Source organism: Thunnus maccoyii, chromosome 23 (genome assembly GCF_910596095.1).
Source record: "Thunnus maccoyii chromosome 23, fThuMac1.1, whole genome shotgun sequence".
Taxonomy (NCBI): domain Eukaryota; kingdom Metazoa; phylum Chordata; class Actinopteri; order Scombriformes; family Scombridae; genus Thunnus; species Thunnus maccoyii.
This window is the reverse complement of record NC_056555.1, coordinates 20,444,059-20,458,000: the sequence shown is the minus strand read 5'-3', so window position 1 is coordinate 20,458,000 and position 13,942 is coordinate 20,444,059. Positions and strand designations below refer to the sequence as shown.

The 13,942-nt window shown below is 40.7% G+C and overlaps 2 long non-coding RNA genes across 3 annotated transcripts in view; one reads left to right on the top strand and one right to left on the bottom strand.

Moving 5' to 3' along the window:
* Nucleotides 1-13,942, top strand: part of LOC121890660 — a 243,482-nt gene that overhangs the window by 168,618 nt on the left and 60,922 nt on the right. The gene's annotated exons all lie outside the window — the stretch shown is intronic.
* On the bottom strand, nt 10,651-12,941 carry LOC121890661. Its single transcript, XR_006093875.1, has 3 exons — nt 12,351-12,941; nt 12,042-12,094; nt 10,651-10,749 (listed from the first exon to the last, which is right to left on the bottom strand). It is a non-coding gene; the product is annotated as an uncharacterized LOC121890661 (long non-coding RNA).

The following is a 13,942-nucleotide window of genomic DNA, read 5'->3' as shown; positions in this document are numbered from 1 at the left end:
TTAAAACCTGTACTTACATTAACCTAAGCTGCAATATGTTTCTTTTATGTATGTTTTTATGATTGTTTTAATACATTTTAACACCAGGGAATGACATCGTAATCTTGTTGTCTTGCACAGTAGCACAATGACAACAAAGTTTATCTTATCTTATCTTATCTTATCTTATCTTATCTATCTATCCATATCTCAGGTGGGGCCCCTAACCACAAATTTACACTAACACCTCCCCTTCTGTAAACAAATATCTTCATATTCTTGTCTCTTGTGTGTAGTTCCTGCAGTTAGTTCTCCATTCTTTTAAAAGAAAAACACCATATAACCACTTCCTTGATACTGGTCCAAGTGCTGCACTGTGACAGAGACAAAACGCCACAAGCGTGATTAATGTCCCCATACTCTCACCATGACATCATGACAGAAAGTGCGGAGTATGGACTGGTGTGTGTGTGTGTGTGTGTGTGACACGCATAGCAGCAGTGCCCTGACCTCAAGGCAGATACATACTGTACAGACAAACAGTTGCAGACATGGGTGGTGCACTGACAGACCTGCCACATGCACAATGCTGCTCGCACATAACGTGTCCTGAGCCTCAGAATGAAAAGCTGGAAAACATGTTAAGCGTGAACGTGTGCGTGTACGTGCATGCGTGTGCGTGTGTGACAGCTCAGCGATGAGGGCAGCCTGCTGACGAGAGTCTTTCTCAGCAGCTCGGGCCCGGCTCTGTTTGGAGTGTAAACATGTCAGAAAGTGTGAGAAAGTGTCTGTGTGCGCGACAGCGACGGGCTCCTTTGTTTTGGTTCTCAGGGTAATAATAGCTGATGATAGCCCAGGTTAACTTTAGCCAGTTTGCGGGCGTGCAGGTGGTTAGAGACACGGGTTGACTGCGTGAAAATGCCAAAACTGGTCGGCCCTCTGCCAGAGTGACACAAAGTAAAACTATGCTGACACCCCTTTTCTTAGAAATGATGAACAAAAGGCACAAATACAGTTGGCTGCAGAGTTTCCATGAGCATCTATCAAAACAAATTTTCCATCATCAAATTCAGATGGTGGTGAGATGAGATAATGCACGATGCACTCATGAAAATAAACTCTTATGCCTGAAATATTATAGTTGCATTCGAGGAAATAAATACGAAAAGAACTCCCTGAAAGCAATACCAACTGATAAGGCCTCACTCTGCTGCCCTACCCTATATCTAGCCCATCAAACCTCTATAACGTTCACGCTATATAATTATAGAGTGACATAATCTCATTATGTCATGGTACATTACTAAACCTCGTTAGCCCATTAGCTCCTAGCGGCCGGAGTTATTAGTCATGGAAGGCCCCGCCCTTTCCTGTACTCCCACTCACTCAGAGAGGAAGCAGGAAGCTGCTTGCATGTCAGTCAACCCCAGACAGGAAGTGCCTGGGAGATGGCTACCCTTTAATGCTGCAATTATTGTAACTATTGTTTGGATTGATAATCACGCTCATTACAGAGAGAGATGGAGGGGGGGGGGGGGGGGAGGGAAAAGGAAGGAAGTTGGAAGCTCTTAGGCTTCTCGTTTGAGGCCACAGTTTGTTCCATGGAGGTCTGACGGACGGGGTGAAGGGAGGGAACGCGGAGCTCCGGAGGGATGTGTTGCCGCTTGGGTGCATGGGAAAGCTTGTTTGTTTGAAGGGTTTGCATTTGATCTGGGTTTCTCAGAGTAATTATCTGGGCTGGTGCTTCCAGGGAGAGGAGCGATTAACACGAGCTAGGGGTCATGATAGGACAGCACCGAGGCCGACTAGAAAATAACTGTATGTTCTCCGAAGGAAATAATAATCGTGTATTATGAAAATGAATTGCTCCTAGATTCAAGATTTCACTTTCAGCATGAGATAAGATCATTATGTGTCAGCTCCTCAGGAATTCAACTTTTCAGGAAATGGCTCAACAACAGTGATATTTTGACCTTATCTTAAGCGTCCTAGATAACTTTTTTCAGCCTTGTTTTTCTTCTTTTGCCCTCCTTCTCTTCCATTCCTTCTTTCATTTAATGACCTTCCTTCCTTGCATCTCTGCAAGTCTTTCATTCTTACTTCCTCTCTTCCTCCATGTATCCCATCCTCTTTCTTGTCTTGCACACTTTAACTGATCTAAAAGCATGAAAAAAACAATCCTAACCTTGTTTCAGCATGCGACAAAACCTCTATACTCTTCAGAATGAATACTTTTATGTTTGGTTTCTGGATGCATGTTTTTACTTAATTCAACCACAGCTAAAAAGGTTATTTTGCCAAAAGTGTAAAATTTACACTGATGGTTTATGGTTCTGAAGATACAAAAGTAGAGTAAGTTTTACAGATGTTGGACTTTAAAGAGTAACGTAACACTAAATTCACTTTTTTATTCAGTAAAGTATATGTACAGTCACTATATTGTACCATAAATTGATTCTGGTACCAGTCTATAGTGTTTATTGCTTTGGTTCTTGCCTTTTTCCAAAAATATCAAGCAAATACAGTATGTATTCTAAACTAGTGGTTTCCAACCTAAGGGTTAGGACCCCTCAAAGGGTCCCAATAAAGATTTGTGGGCTCACCAGATGTTGAAGTGTTGAAGAAGATGCATATTTTCTGTTACAAAACAATTATGTTGACATTTTCCGACTTTTCTCTAAATTTTACAGTGAAATACTGAATACTGTCACTTCTTCAGATAAAAAAAAACAGGGGTGTGAACAGGGGTCACAAGTAGACATTATGTCATTTTAAAGGATCACAAGCAAAAAAACTACAAGAGGAAAAAAGCTAAAGTTAGGGTATTAAGTTGCTCTTTAGAAAGGGAATAACACAAAGCTGAAATGCAAAGAGAACAAACATAAAAGTAAACAGACAAGAAATGACATAAAATAAAACGTGCAAATGAAACCATGGAGACATCAAAAATAATAACAGAGTGCAAGACATGGAGTTCGCAAAATAAAACTGGAATTGCTACTTGCTGTGCCAACTTTGCCTCTACATCTGAGAAAACAGCTGAGTGTGTGTGTGTGTGTGTGAGTCGGGGTGGGACCCACATATCACACCTGCTTATCAATTACATGCTGGTAATTTCTGTATGTAAGCAGGTCTTTACAATGATGGCAGAGGGGAACTGCTCGTTTTCTTCTGTGAGGAGAGAAATTTGCTCCGGGATAAAAAAAAAAATAATAAAATTTAAAGAGAAAAAAAAAAGAAAAAAATACATAGAGCCAAGTATTAAAAGCAGTCAGGCAACGTTAAGCGTCATAACATGCAAGGCTCAGAAAACCTGTAATTAGAGAAGCTGTCAGCCGGCAAATATCGTTTACTCGAGGCACACTTCTGTGGCGTAGATTGTAGAAGCTTGCCAAGCACAATTAGAGGAGTGTCACTGATTATCTCTTCTCCTTTTTTTTTTGACATAGAAACGATGCTCGTACCTAATCCTGCTCATATTTGTGGCCATTACAACACTTTTTCTTGCATGCCTTACATTTCATCACTGCCAATTAGATACAGCACTGATTTAAGAAATGAAGAAATGTTGTAAATAGTAATCAAACAATGTTATGAATCAGAAGAAGAAATCAGCTGCTTTTACTGGATTATTACAATTTTATGTGTATTTCTGATAGAAATTTTACATTTGCACTTACAGAATAGAGCCACATAAGACTTTTTGGTTGGTTTTGAAGACACAAACCAGTATATTTTCAGCTCAGTTTTCATTTTTTATTATGTTTTTGTCCTTATCTTCGTTAACTAAAGCATGGTGGTGTGCTTTAGTCTGCACGGAGCAGCATCTTTCACCTCTTGGACCCCCCCTGCTCCCAAAGAAACACACACTCACACCTCCTCCACGTGTCCGGCTTTAAAACAGCGAAAAGGAGACATTAACATTTGACCTCCCGTCTAATCCTGCGACCCGCTACTGTTCCTCACATTGTTTCCTAATTGTTACCCTCTTTTAATGGCCTGCTGTATCCAGAATGGCTTGTGGGGCCTTTTTGACAACATTCTACTCAAAGAACTGATAAAGGGGCACGGTTGTGTTTGCATGAAAGTGTGGAAAAAAAAAAAGTGTGAAGAGCAAGCAGCAGATTAGATCTATAACAGATTAAAAAGTGACAGCTTGGTCTGTGATGTCATTTCATGGACGTCGGAAAGGACGTGTGCAGAAAGGAAAGCTGCTTCTCTCACTCTTTCCTTCTTTCATCCACCTACTTCCTTTCTTTATCTCGCTGTTTTTTAGACCCATCAGGAATTTGGCCTCGTAGAACATCAACACCATTAAAAGAAATTCCCGCCCCAGCCTGAACCTGCTTGCAGTCTGAATGTACATGTTTTACCAATCAGCGACGTTCAGTACTCTACCTTGATAGTTCATCAGCCGTCAGAAAGTCCCACCTTGGAAACAGGAACTTTCTGTCTGGGCAGGAACTATTGTATGATCCAGGAACCAAAACTGGTACCAGGTTCCTGCTGTTGAAATACAGATGAAATACCTGAGTGCCTTTTTAAAAGTTTCCTGGGTTCTTGTAAAAGTTTCTGCAGTCGACAAGGGTTTTTACTGGTTGTATTGATCAACAGGTTTGTTGACATCTATACTGATTGGAAAATCAGCAACGTACAACCACAATGAGTGAGACTTTCCACCCAAGAAAAATAACACAATAGGTGTCGGTCCGGGCCGACACCTATTGTGTTAGTACCTTAGGTGAGATTTTAGATTGGAGCCCCCCCAAAAAAGTCCAACAGTAATACCACCACTCCTAGAAGAATGATCTCACGCTAAAATAAAGTGCAACAATGGTTCCTCCAGTCCAGACAAAAGTCCTCCCAGTCCTCCCAGTCCTCAAGACAAAAAGGCAAGTGGGGGTCAAGGCACCATTCAGTTTTGGTTGGGCGACAACTGACCGACCAGTAAGGCTTCAAAGAACAAACCAGACGAAAGCTTTCCACTCATTTGATGCCCCTAAATGTCGACAATGTTCCTCATTCGGAGGAAGCAAGTCAGAGAAGTTTTTAAAAAGGACAACAAAGGTCTCCTGACTTACTCACACCACGTTTCTCAAAACCTCAACAGAGTGATCGTTTTAACCCAAACCATGATCTTTTCCCAACCCTTACCGAGTGGTTTTTGTGCTTAAACCCATCCAGACCTTAACCACAGTGTTGTTTCTAACAGTGATTTGTAACGGTTTTAGAAAGCACAGACAAATGATGTTGTCTGGCTGATTACTGCCGATAGGGGCGCCAGTTATGTGTCGTTCTGGAGTTCACATGTTCAACGACATGTTTGGTCGCTTAATCGAGTGTATGAAGCCTACATTTTATATTTGTTATTGTTTTGTTTGTTAATTCTTTGTCATCTCACTCAAAGATTCAAAGAGAGATGGATGAGTGAGACAGAAGAATGTCTTTGATAAACTGACTCATGGCCCCCGGGGTAAATGAGCTTATTAGGCAAGCAGGAACACACACACACACACACACACACACACACACACTGCTCTGGGGTCGCCTGATTACAGGGGTACGTTAGCCCCCTGGGGTCAGGCCCCACTCAGAGTGGAGCTAGCAACACACACACACACACGTTTAAGGTATTTACATCCATTTGCATTGCAAAGGCTCTGGCTGGGGAGTTTGTTTAGTCCTGCTGGGGGCCACTAGTCCTCCCCATTCTACCTAAAGAGCCTAAGACCAGCCTGACCAGCTCGGCTCAGCCCAGGGTGTCGCTCTGTTTGTGGACATTACGGGTCAGTCAACCTGGGCTTCATTGACATCTAAAAGGGACGGGCTGGTCTCCCATGGTGACCCTCCTCTATTGTTTCAACTCTTTCTTTCTTTGTCTTTCACCACCAATTATTTATTATTTATCCTTCGTCCCAGTTAAAAAACAGTGACGATCATCAACTAAAAATTGTATTTATATAACAAACATCATTCACCATTCCTACCAAAACTACCCCGACCCAACCAGCCGGACCATAGTGAGCACCCGCACTTTATTCCACGTTTAAGACAAAAGTGACAGTTCTGAAGTGACTGAAAGACTTTTTTATCAGCCACAGAATTAAAAGTAATCATGAAGTAAAGATTAAAGGCTTATTCAGCATCAGTAATTTCTTAACATGCAAACATTTCAACTTCAGTGAGCCAATCAGCTACCCTGAATAGCAAAAAAACAAACAAAAAAACAACCAGATAAACAAGATGAGATAAAATAAGACTTTATTGATCCCCGAGGGCAAATTCATTCATGTTACAGCAGCACAGAGAGGTTAGAAAACAGATAAAGAATTATTGGAATGAGAGGTGACATTTAAAAAACTATATATGCATTTTAATACTTTAGACTGTATACAATAAGTCCAGTAGTGAATAAGATGCAAGTAAATCCCATTTAGACGCATTCAAGGGCAATAATTTAAACCAGGTATTAAACAAAATATACTGTATCAATAAAGATTTTAAAATTCAAATTAAAACTGCAAACAAGTATTTTTTGTATCTGTATGTTAGTTATTGGTGCTGTTAATTGTAGCTATTGATTGTTGGCACATTTCAATCACTTAAGATTTTTTATTTCCAATTTATTTGTATCTAATTTCTGTATTTGTATGTTTATTTTCTATTTTTATGAGCCCTTCTTGAAAGTGTACAGCACTTAAGTCACATTTGCTGTCTTAAAATAAGAATAAACTACACTTCTCATAACTACACGTGTGCTATTCTGACCACCAGACAGAGTTCAGCACACAATAACATTTAATTCCCATCCTTTCACCCAGTTACCAGAAACGACTGAGGTTTTCCTACAACTCCAAATCCCTGAAATAAAGGATGTGGATCAGTTGTTTTTTTTTTTGTTTTTTTTCTCAGTACAGTAGCCTGATGCAACAGGTCAATAAGTCAGTCTGCCAAACAATAGAGCTGGAATAAAACTACAGGGGCTAAATTAACATTATGACTGTGTGTGTGTGTGTGTGTTTGCCTCCCTCCGACTGAACTGATGGCTCTGTATGGGCTGATAGTTGGCGTCAGGGCCCCCTGCTCAGCCAGAGCCACAGAAAACAAATAGCCAATTTGGTTTTATTGTGCTGCTGGAGGTCCACTCGACCCCAGAGACAGATGACAGAGCAGAGCAACACAGAAACACAGGAGGTGGTAAATGAGACTCAATACAGTCAACACACACACTGCCAAAAATCCAGCCAACACAGGCGCACTCGGGGTAGGTGTCAGTGGTACACACTTCCCCTTAAAACACTATAAGAGGGGTTTAAATCGCTGATACCTGTAATTTTTTTTTCCTGAAATCTTGATGAAATGTATTTTTGTCATAGTGGAAAAGTGTCCAAAAGAGTTTTTTAGATTATGATGGAACAATTTAGTCATGTTGAACGAATAACAATGTTCACATGTCACCTGATTACAAAAAAAAGGTAAAATACACTGAAAACGGGTGGAGTATTGATTGTTTCTACAGTAAACTTGTAATCAAATAAACTTTATATTCATATCACAAGTAGACACTGACAACACTACATCTGATTAATAAAATTTAAATATATTATCCACAGTGACAAAAGAAGTGAAGTAAAAGTTGTAAAAGAAAAAAAAAACTCAGTTACCAGTAAAATTAATGTATTTAAAGTTTTGATTGCGCAAAAGTGAAGTACCAGTTGTGAAGAACGGTCCTTTAAATGTTGTACTTTTACTCCTTCACATTTATTTGACAGCTAGACTTCACTGTGACTGTTACTTTTCAGATTAATATTGAACTCACTATATCATCACTTTATAAAGTATGAAACATTGTCAAAAAAGTAAGTGTAATTGTGAATTCTAGCTTCTGAATTGAAGCTACAACATTATAATGCTGCTTCAATATAAATACATTAGTAATAATAATCAATATTATAATATATTATGATAAAAAAGACTAAAAGAAGCCATTCTGCTGCATAATGATGACTTTTACTTGTTGTATTTGTGTACATTCGGCTGTATTTTTACTTAAGTGACATTTGAATGCAGGATTCTTACTTCTATGGACTATTTTTTACATTATTGCTATCTGTACTTAAGTAAATGGTCTAAATACTTCTTCCACCTCTAGTTGTAGCTGTCTGTCTTTATTATACTGTCATTTATACTTGAAGGTGATTCTTTGCTTTATGTAAGTTGAATGACATGCCTCCACAATTTTTCATCCTTTTCCAATAACTTTTAGATCATAAAAACAAACTTTTCACCTGACAGCAGCAATATATTTAACGTCTAAGATGTTTATCTGAAAGATACAAACTCTATCAATCACATAAAAGTAGTGGAGAAAAAACATTTCCCTTTGAAATGTGGCATAAAACTATAAGACTGGAAATACACAAGTCAAGTAAAAGTACCTCAAAACTGTAATAATGTATATTTTTACATTCAGCTCTGCTTCTCCTCCTACTAACACACAATATATCGGTCTAATCCTGTTAAACACACACTCTTACGAGGCAATAAACGCCTCAACAGCCTCCCCAGAACCGGTCCACACACACACACACACTTAAACACAAACACACACTTAGGGCCGTAAACCGCAGTCAGCAGGCCTGCTGTGCTGTCTGCCGTGACAGCCGTTAGCGTTAGCCATAAAGGTTGCAATCAGAGTGACCTCTACAGTAGAGAATCAAGCTGAATGAAGACCAGGCCTGCCAGGCTGTAAAATACCTCAACACCACTGTACTCTGCTCTAAAGAGCCGCACGGATTGGCCCCATAAACAACATGAGGGGTCCCTATCAGACACATTTGGGTTTGGGTGGAACAGATGGAGTGCAGAGATGGGATAGGTAGAGACGGAGGAGGGATGGGTGTACGTAATTAAAGCAGGAGTCAGGACTCTGAGGAGACCAACAGATGGAGAGGAGTAACCTCACCCTCCCCTCCCTCCCATACACCCCATCCTAATTCTACAGAGGGCTGAGAGGCTGGCAAGCACAGGAACGCTAAGAGCAGAGAGTGTATGTGTGTGCGTGCGGTCCTGGGTGTGTGATAAGCACATGTTCCCCTGGGTGAGTGCTTGAGTGATCTAACAGGGGCAATTAATTTGTTTTATATACGATTTAACTCCTCCGAGCTCCGACAAAGGAGGCAGTCCTCTGGGAGCTCTGAATGCTCTCTGATACAAACCAGGACCACAGGGGAGATGCACAATCAGCCCGCGACGAGAATGCCCGTCTATGCCCGAGCTTTCATGTGTACTGCTGAAGGGGGGGGGGGGGGGGGGGCAATCCACATGTAAACTCATTTCCCTCCATGAATATGTAATGGAAACTGATGAGGCTAATGACTCGTAGAGGTGACCTACTTATTTACGCTGAGGAAACGGGGATCTGAGGCTTTCATCTGTCACACATAAGAGGAATCTCTCAATCTCTTATTTATGTACCAGCGATGCTCGTGATATCCCAAGAGAGGCTATCGTCTCACTTACGGCGTCCTTTCGATCTAATGCACGGCTCTCTATCTCCGTGAGGCGACGCTCGGCCCACAGAGGACGCGGCAATGTGACCTTTCTCGCCGTCACTCTCTCGACGCTCGGACACGCACACACAACAGGAAATCTGCAAGTGCTAAACTCAAAAATCTGTAATAAGATGAAGATGACGTTTGCCTTTTTATCAACCATAACCACTAACCTCCCATAACCATAAACAGACAGTAGTTGCTATGTGCAGATATAAGAAAGAATTTGATGTTTTTTCGTGGTGACAGGGTTGACTAATAAAGCCCCGGATGTATAAATGTCAGATTAACTGAGATAAAGTTTGACGCAAAATACCAAACGTGGTTTGCTTCCTGGCGTCATCGTGTCTGTAAACACGCCGGTCACCTTCAAACGGGATTTATGGGTTTTTTTGTCTTTTCATCTTCATCATCACTGGGCCATCATCAGATACTCTTGACTCTGATTAAAAAAGTATTTGTAATAGAGAAATTAGTGGATTCACTCACACAGTTCAACTTTGCGCCGCTGACTAGTTGCAAACTGTCTTGATCGGCTGACGTCGGATAGAACAGAGAGTCCAAAATGAGGGACGTTATTACCTTCGCTGTCACACCAACCACATGTTGCCAGCCACAATTACTGTGATATTGCTCAGCTAAGCTAACAGTGGTCAAAATTTGAAGTAAAATAAGATAAAAGTGGCAAAGGCTTCTGTTATCACTCATTAATGGCTACAGCCTTCATGATGAGTGATGTTATTGGCCGTTTTTCTGCAACAGGTCCTTTTTAAAAGCCTTAAATTTGTCTGTCAGGAACCTGCAGACACACTCAGGGAGTAGCTTATGCTCTCTGACCATTATTGCCTCATTGATGTTGATCCTGTGTCAAGGTTACTTATGAGGGGTCAGAGTGCGAGCCCTCTGCAGGCTGTGTGCGTAAACACTTACCACTGATGTGAGGACTCAGCGGTCAGCCCCCCCCCCCCAACCTCCCAAAAAAACACTATTAACTATCCCTCATCAAAACCCTTTTCACACCCCTTTACCCTCCTTTTTCTGGCCCTCATTTAGTCTCATTAACTCACCAGTCCACCCCCCCCCCCCCCATCCCATCCTGCCCTCCAACACTCTCCCCTCTGCAGCAGAGCAGTGATGCTATCTATCTGCCCATCAGTCCGTATTGGTCTCCTGAGAGAGCCCAGGACGCTGGGAACCAGGACCCCCGAACGGTTCTCTGGAGAAAGAGAAGAGACAACAGGTTAGATGATGATGGGAAGGACTTTTTAAAAACAGCTGGAATCATGGAGAGGTGGGCATCGCAGATAACAACAGACCTCCATTGTGTCCCAGCCTCCCCTAATTAAAATAAAAAAAAAAAAACAACCTGGACCTGACGATAAGGGCGGCATGAGTGTCATCAGTCACAGATATGAGGAGGAGAAAATGAGAGGGAACAAAAGGACAGAAGGGATGGACCGTGGGAATTATCTGACAAGCTCGGCTAAACAGGACAGTAGTTAAATCCTCTCGGTGCTGCTGTCCCAGGACGAGTACGGTGATCGATCAGCACGACTGCAGATCTGCGAGGATACTGAAGCCTGATATTTAATCATCTAGTCTTTCCTATTGAAATGACTTCTATGAGGCATGAAACAGATCCTAAAATAGAATAAAAATGTTGACATAACAACACAAATCCAGCCAAAATTCTTTTACATTACCATTTGAAGTTACACCTCTTCTTCTCAGAGACATAACAGACGATTGTTTTTCTGCGCGTCCATGGTAACAGCGCAAACTGGAACTATTCTTAGATAATGCAGCATGACTTTTCATGGTACAGATTCATCACAACGTTAACAACATTAGACTAACAGGAATGAGGTGTAGCAAACAGCTTACCCACAGACGACATTACACCTCCTGTTTGCGTCACTCAGAACATCATACATACATTGTATGCATGTCTCCGAAAAGACATGCATACAATGGGGTCGACGCGGAGCCGTAGTCGCAAAAGAGTATCAATACGTCTTTTTTTTCTTGCCCTTCTCTTGCAATACATATTAAATTCACTCAGATCCACTTACACATGGCGAAACACAGACCAGACACCTGGTGCACAAGAACAGGACCCTTATACTACCAGTAGCATGGTAACTGTGGTAAACTGTGAGCATACTTTTGTGACTGTCGCATGGTTTAATGACAGAGGGGAGATATGTGAAGAGACTAAACACTACCATGGCACAGAACAATAAGGGGACATACTAAATAAGTGTTTTTCATCTTTTTACCACAGAGCCATTAGAGGGGCTCTGTGGTAGAGGAAAAAAGGATTGATCAAGTAGTATCTTTCTATTTATTGTCCTTAGTGTCAAAACTCACACCTTTTGCATTTTAACTGAGTATAATTTATACCTTCTTGTAACATGTGGCAGCTGCCTTTGTTTATGATACCTGTATTGACCTTTTTATCTTTCATGTTTCAGTTCAATAAAAGAAAAGATATCATTTAGATCTGACCTGACTAATGTCCCGGGTCACGTCGTAGTTATCAGGAAACTTGTGAATCATCCCTTGATAGAAAAACACAAATCATGAAATTCGCTGAATATACTCAGGTACAGCTGACTCAGTGACACCTAATATTTCATAGAAAGCAATTATCATCCTTAAATATCAGTCTGACCCTGGAAAACTTCACCGTGTAACGTATAGGCCTCTGACACAAAACATCAGATCTTCACAATAACTCTTCGTTCAAGCGGCGTGGTGCCAACCCGCCTGGAAAAAAAAAAGTAAATATCTAAATGTTTTGAGAAGGAAACTTACAGAATTTTTCTCTCGTTCGCCACGTCAGTAGAGAAAGTGTCTGCCCAGGAAAAACTGCGAGCTGCAGATACGGCGTTTAGGAAATATGGACTCTCCTCCCTGGAAACGTTCATCAGGCCTTAACCCATTTAGCCTGTGTCTTAATGAGGTGAGAAGCCTTTCTGATCGGACTTCAGACACATGGGTAAATAACACCTTGGGGAGTGCTGGGAAATTAAGAAAGCACATTTCAGTCTGAATCATTTATATATAATTATACACAAGTAAGGGATGAAAGCATCTGTCAGAGAGGGAATCCACCCATAATCAAGCCAAAAATAAAACTATTAAAAAGGCAAAAACGGAGACTGTTAAGTGGTTTCACCCTCGGTGACCTCCGATGCTTGGGAGTCCAGGCATTTTTTGGCAAATTGGCAAAAAGACATTAAAGTTATGGAGAAGAAGAAAACGAGACGGAGGAAAGCGCAGCAACAGATTGACTTTCCTTTCATGCTCTGATTTACAGCTGTGTGTCAGGTTAGTTGAAGGAATTTAATATAAAGTGATCTATGTATCTTGGCAACAACCCGGTGTGACGAAAGGCTTGATACGAGCAGGTAGATTTCCATTCCTGCATCACACCACCCCAACACCGCTCTGCGAAAAAAAAAAAAAAAGTCCACTATATTGAGTTTTTATAGTTTTATTTCTAATGTTTTATAATTGTTAATGGGAAAAAAAACATCAGAAATTATTCAAAATACGTCATAAAAGCAGCTGTGAAACTATCTCTCACCTGCGTAGGTAAAGTGAGGGTGTAAACAGTTCTGGTAAGTCACCTTCGCAGGATGAAAGAAGCTGTTTGGTAATATGAGAAATAACACATGGATTCGAATGCAGAGGCGTGTGACTTTGCTTCGGTGTGAATTGGATCAACAAGGCTATTATTCATCAAGCTTGAGTTGCACACATGTACAGGCATGCACCCACACTGAAGATTGTGTTCTGATATGCAAATATTAGCCTAAACATTTGACATCATCCACCTCTAATAGGTTAGATATGATAAAGATTGTTTCAATAACAACTTTGATGCACTTATTGAGAACTGATTGATCTCTAAAGTTTGGGCTTGACATAAACGATGCTGAGATTGTTGCTCGTAGAAGAAGACAAGCAATGAAAATAGCGTCTGTTCAGTCTTTGCATTGTATTTGTTTGAGGGGTTTTTTGGTGGTTTTATGAGCATGATGGAAAACATCCAAATCTTTTACTTAATTAGGCAAATTAAGAGTAAAAATATCTGTTTTCCACATGTTATCTTCATACAAATATAAACTGATGATGCAATGGCTTCTAATTTTATGCCGATGCAAAGTTAGAGGTTGCACAAATATGGTCGCCATATTTATGCAGTTGCACCTTTTTTGGAGAAATAGAGACCATTATGTTAGGATGCGTCGTATTTAAAGATTTTATTTCTGTTTTGCAAGTAAAAGATTAACATGCAAAGTAAAGCAAAAGTGTTAAAAAGTGTTTAACTGTAATGTATATACTGGTGGCTTCTACCTATAAGAGATCAGTGTCAGTATTGGCCTTCGCAGACAGATGTT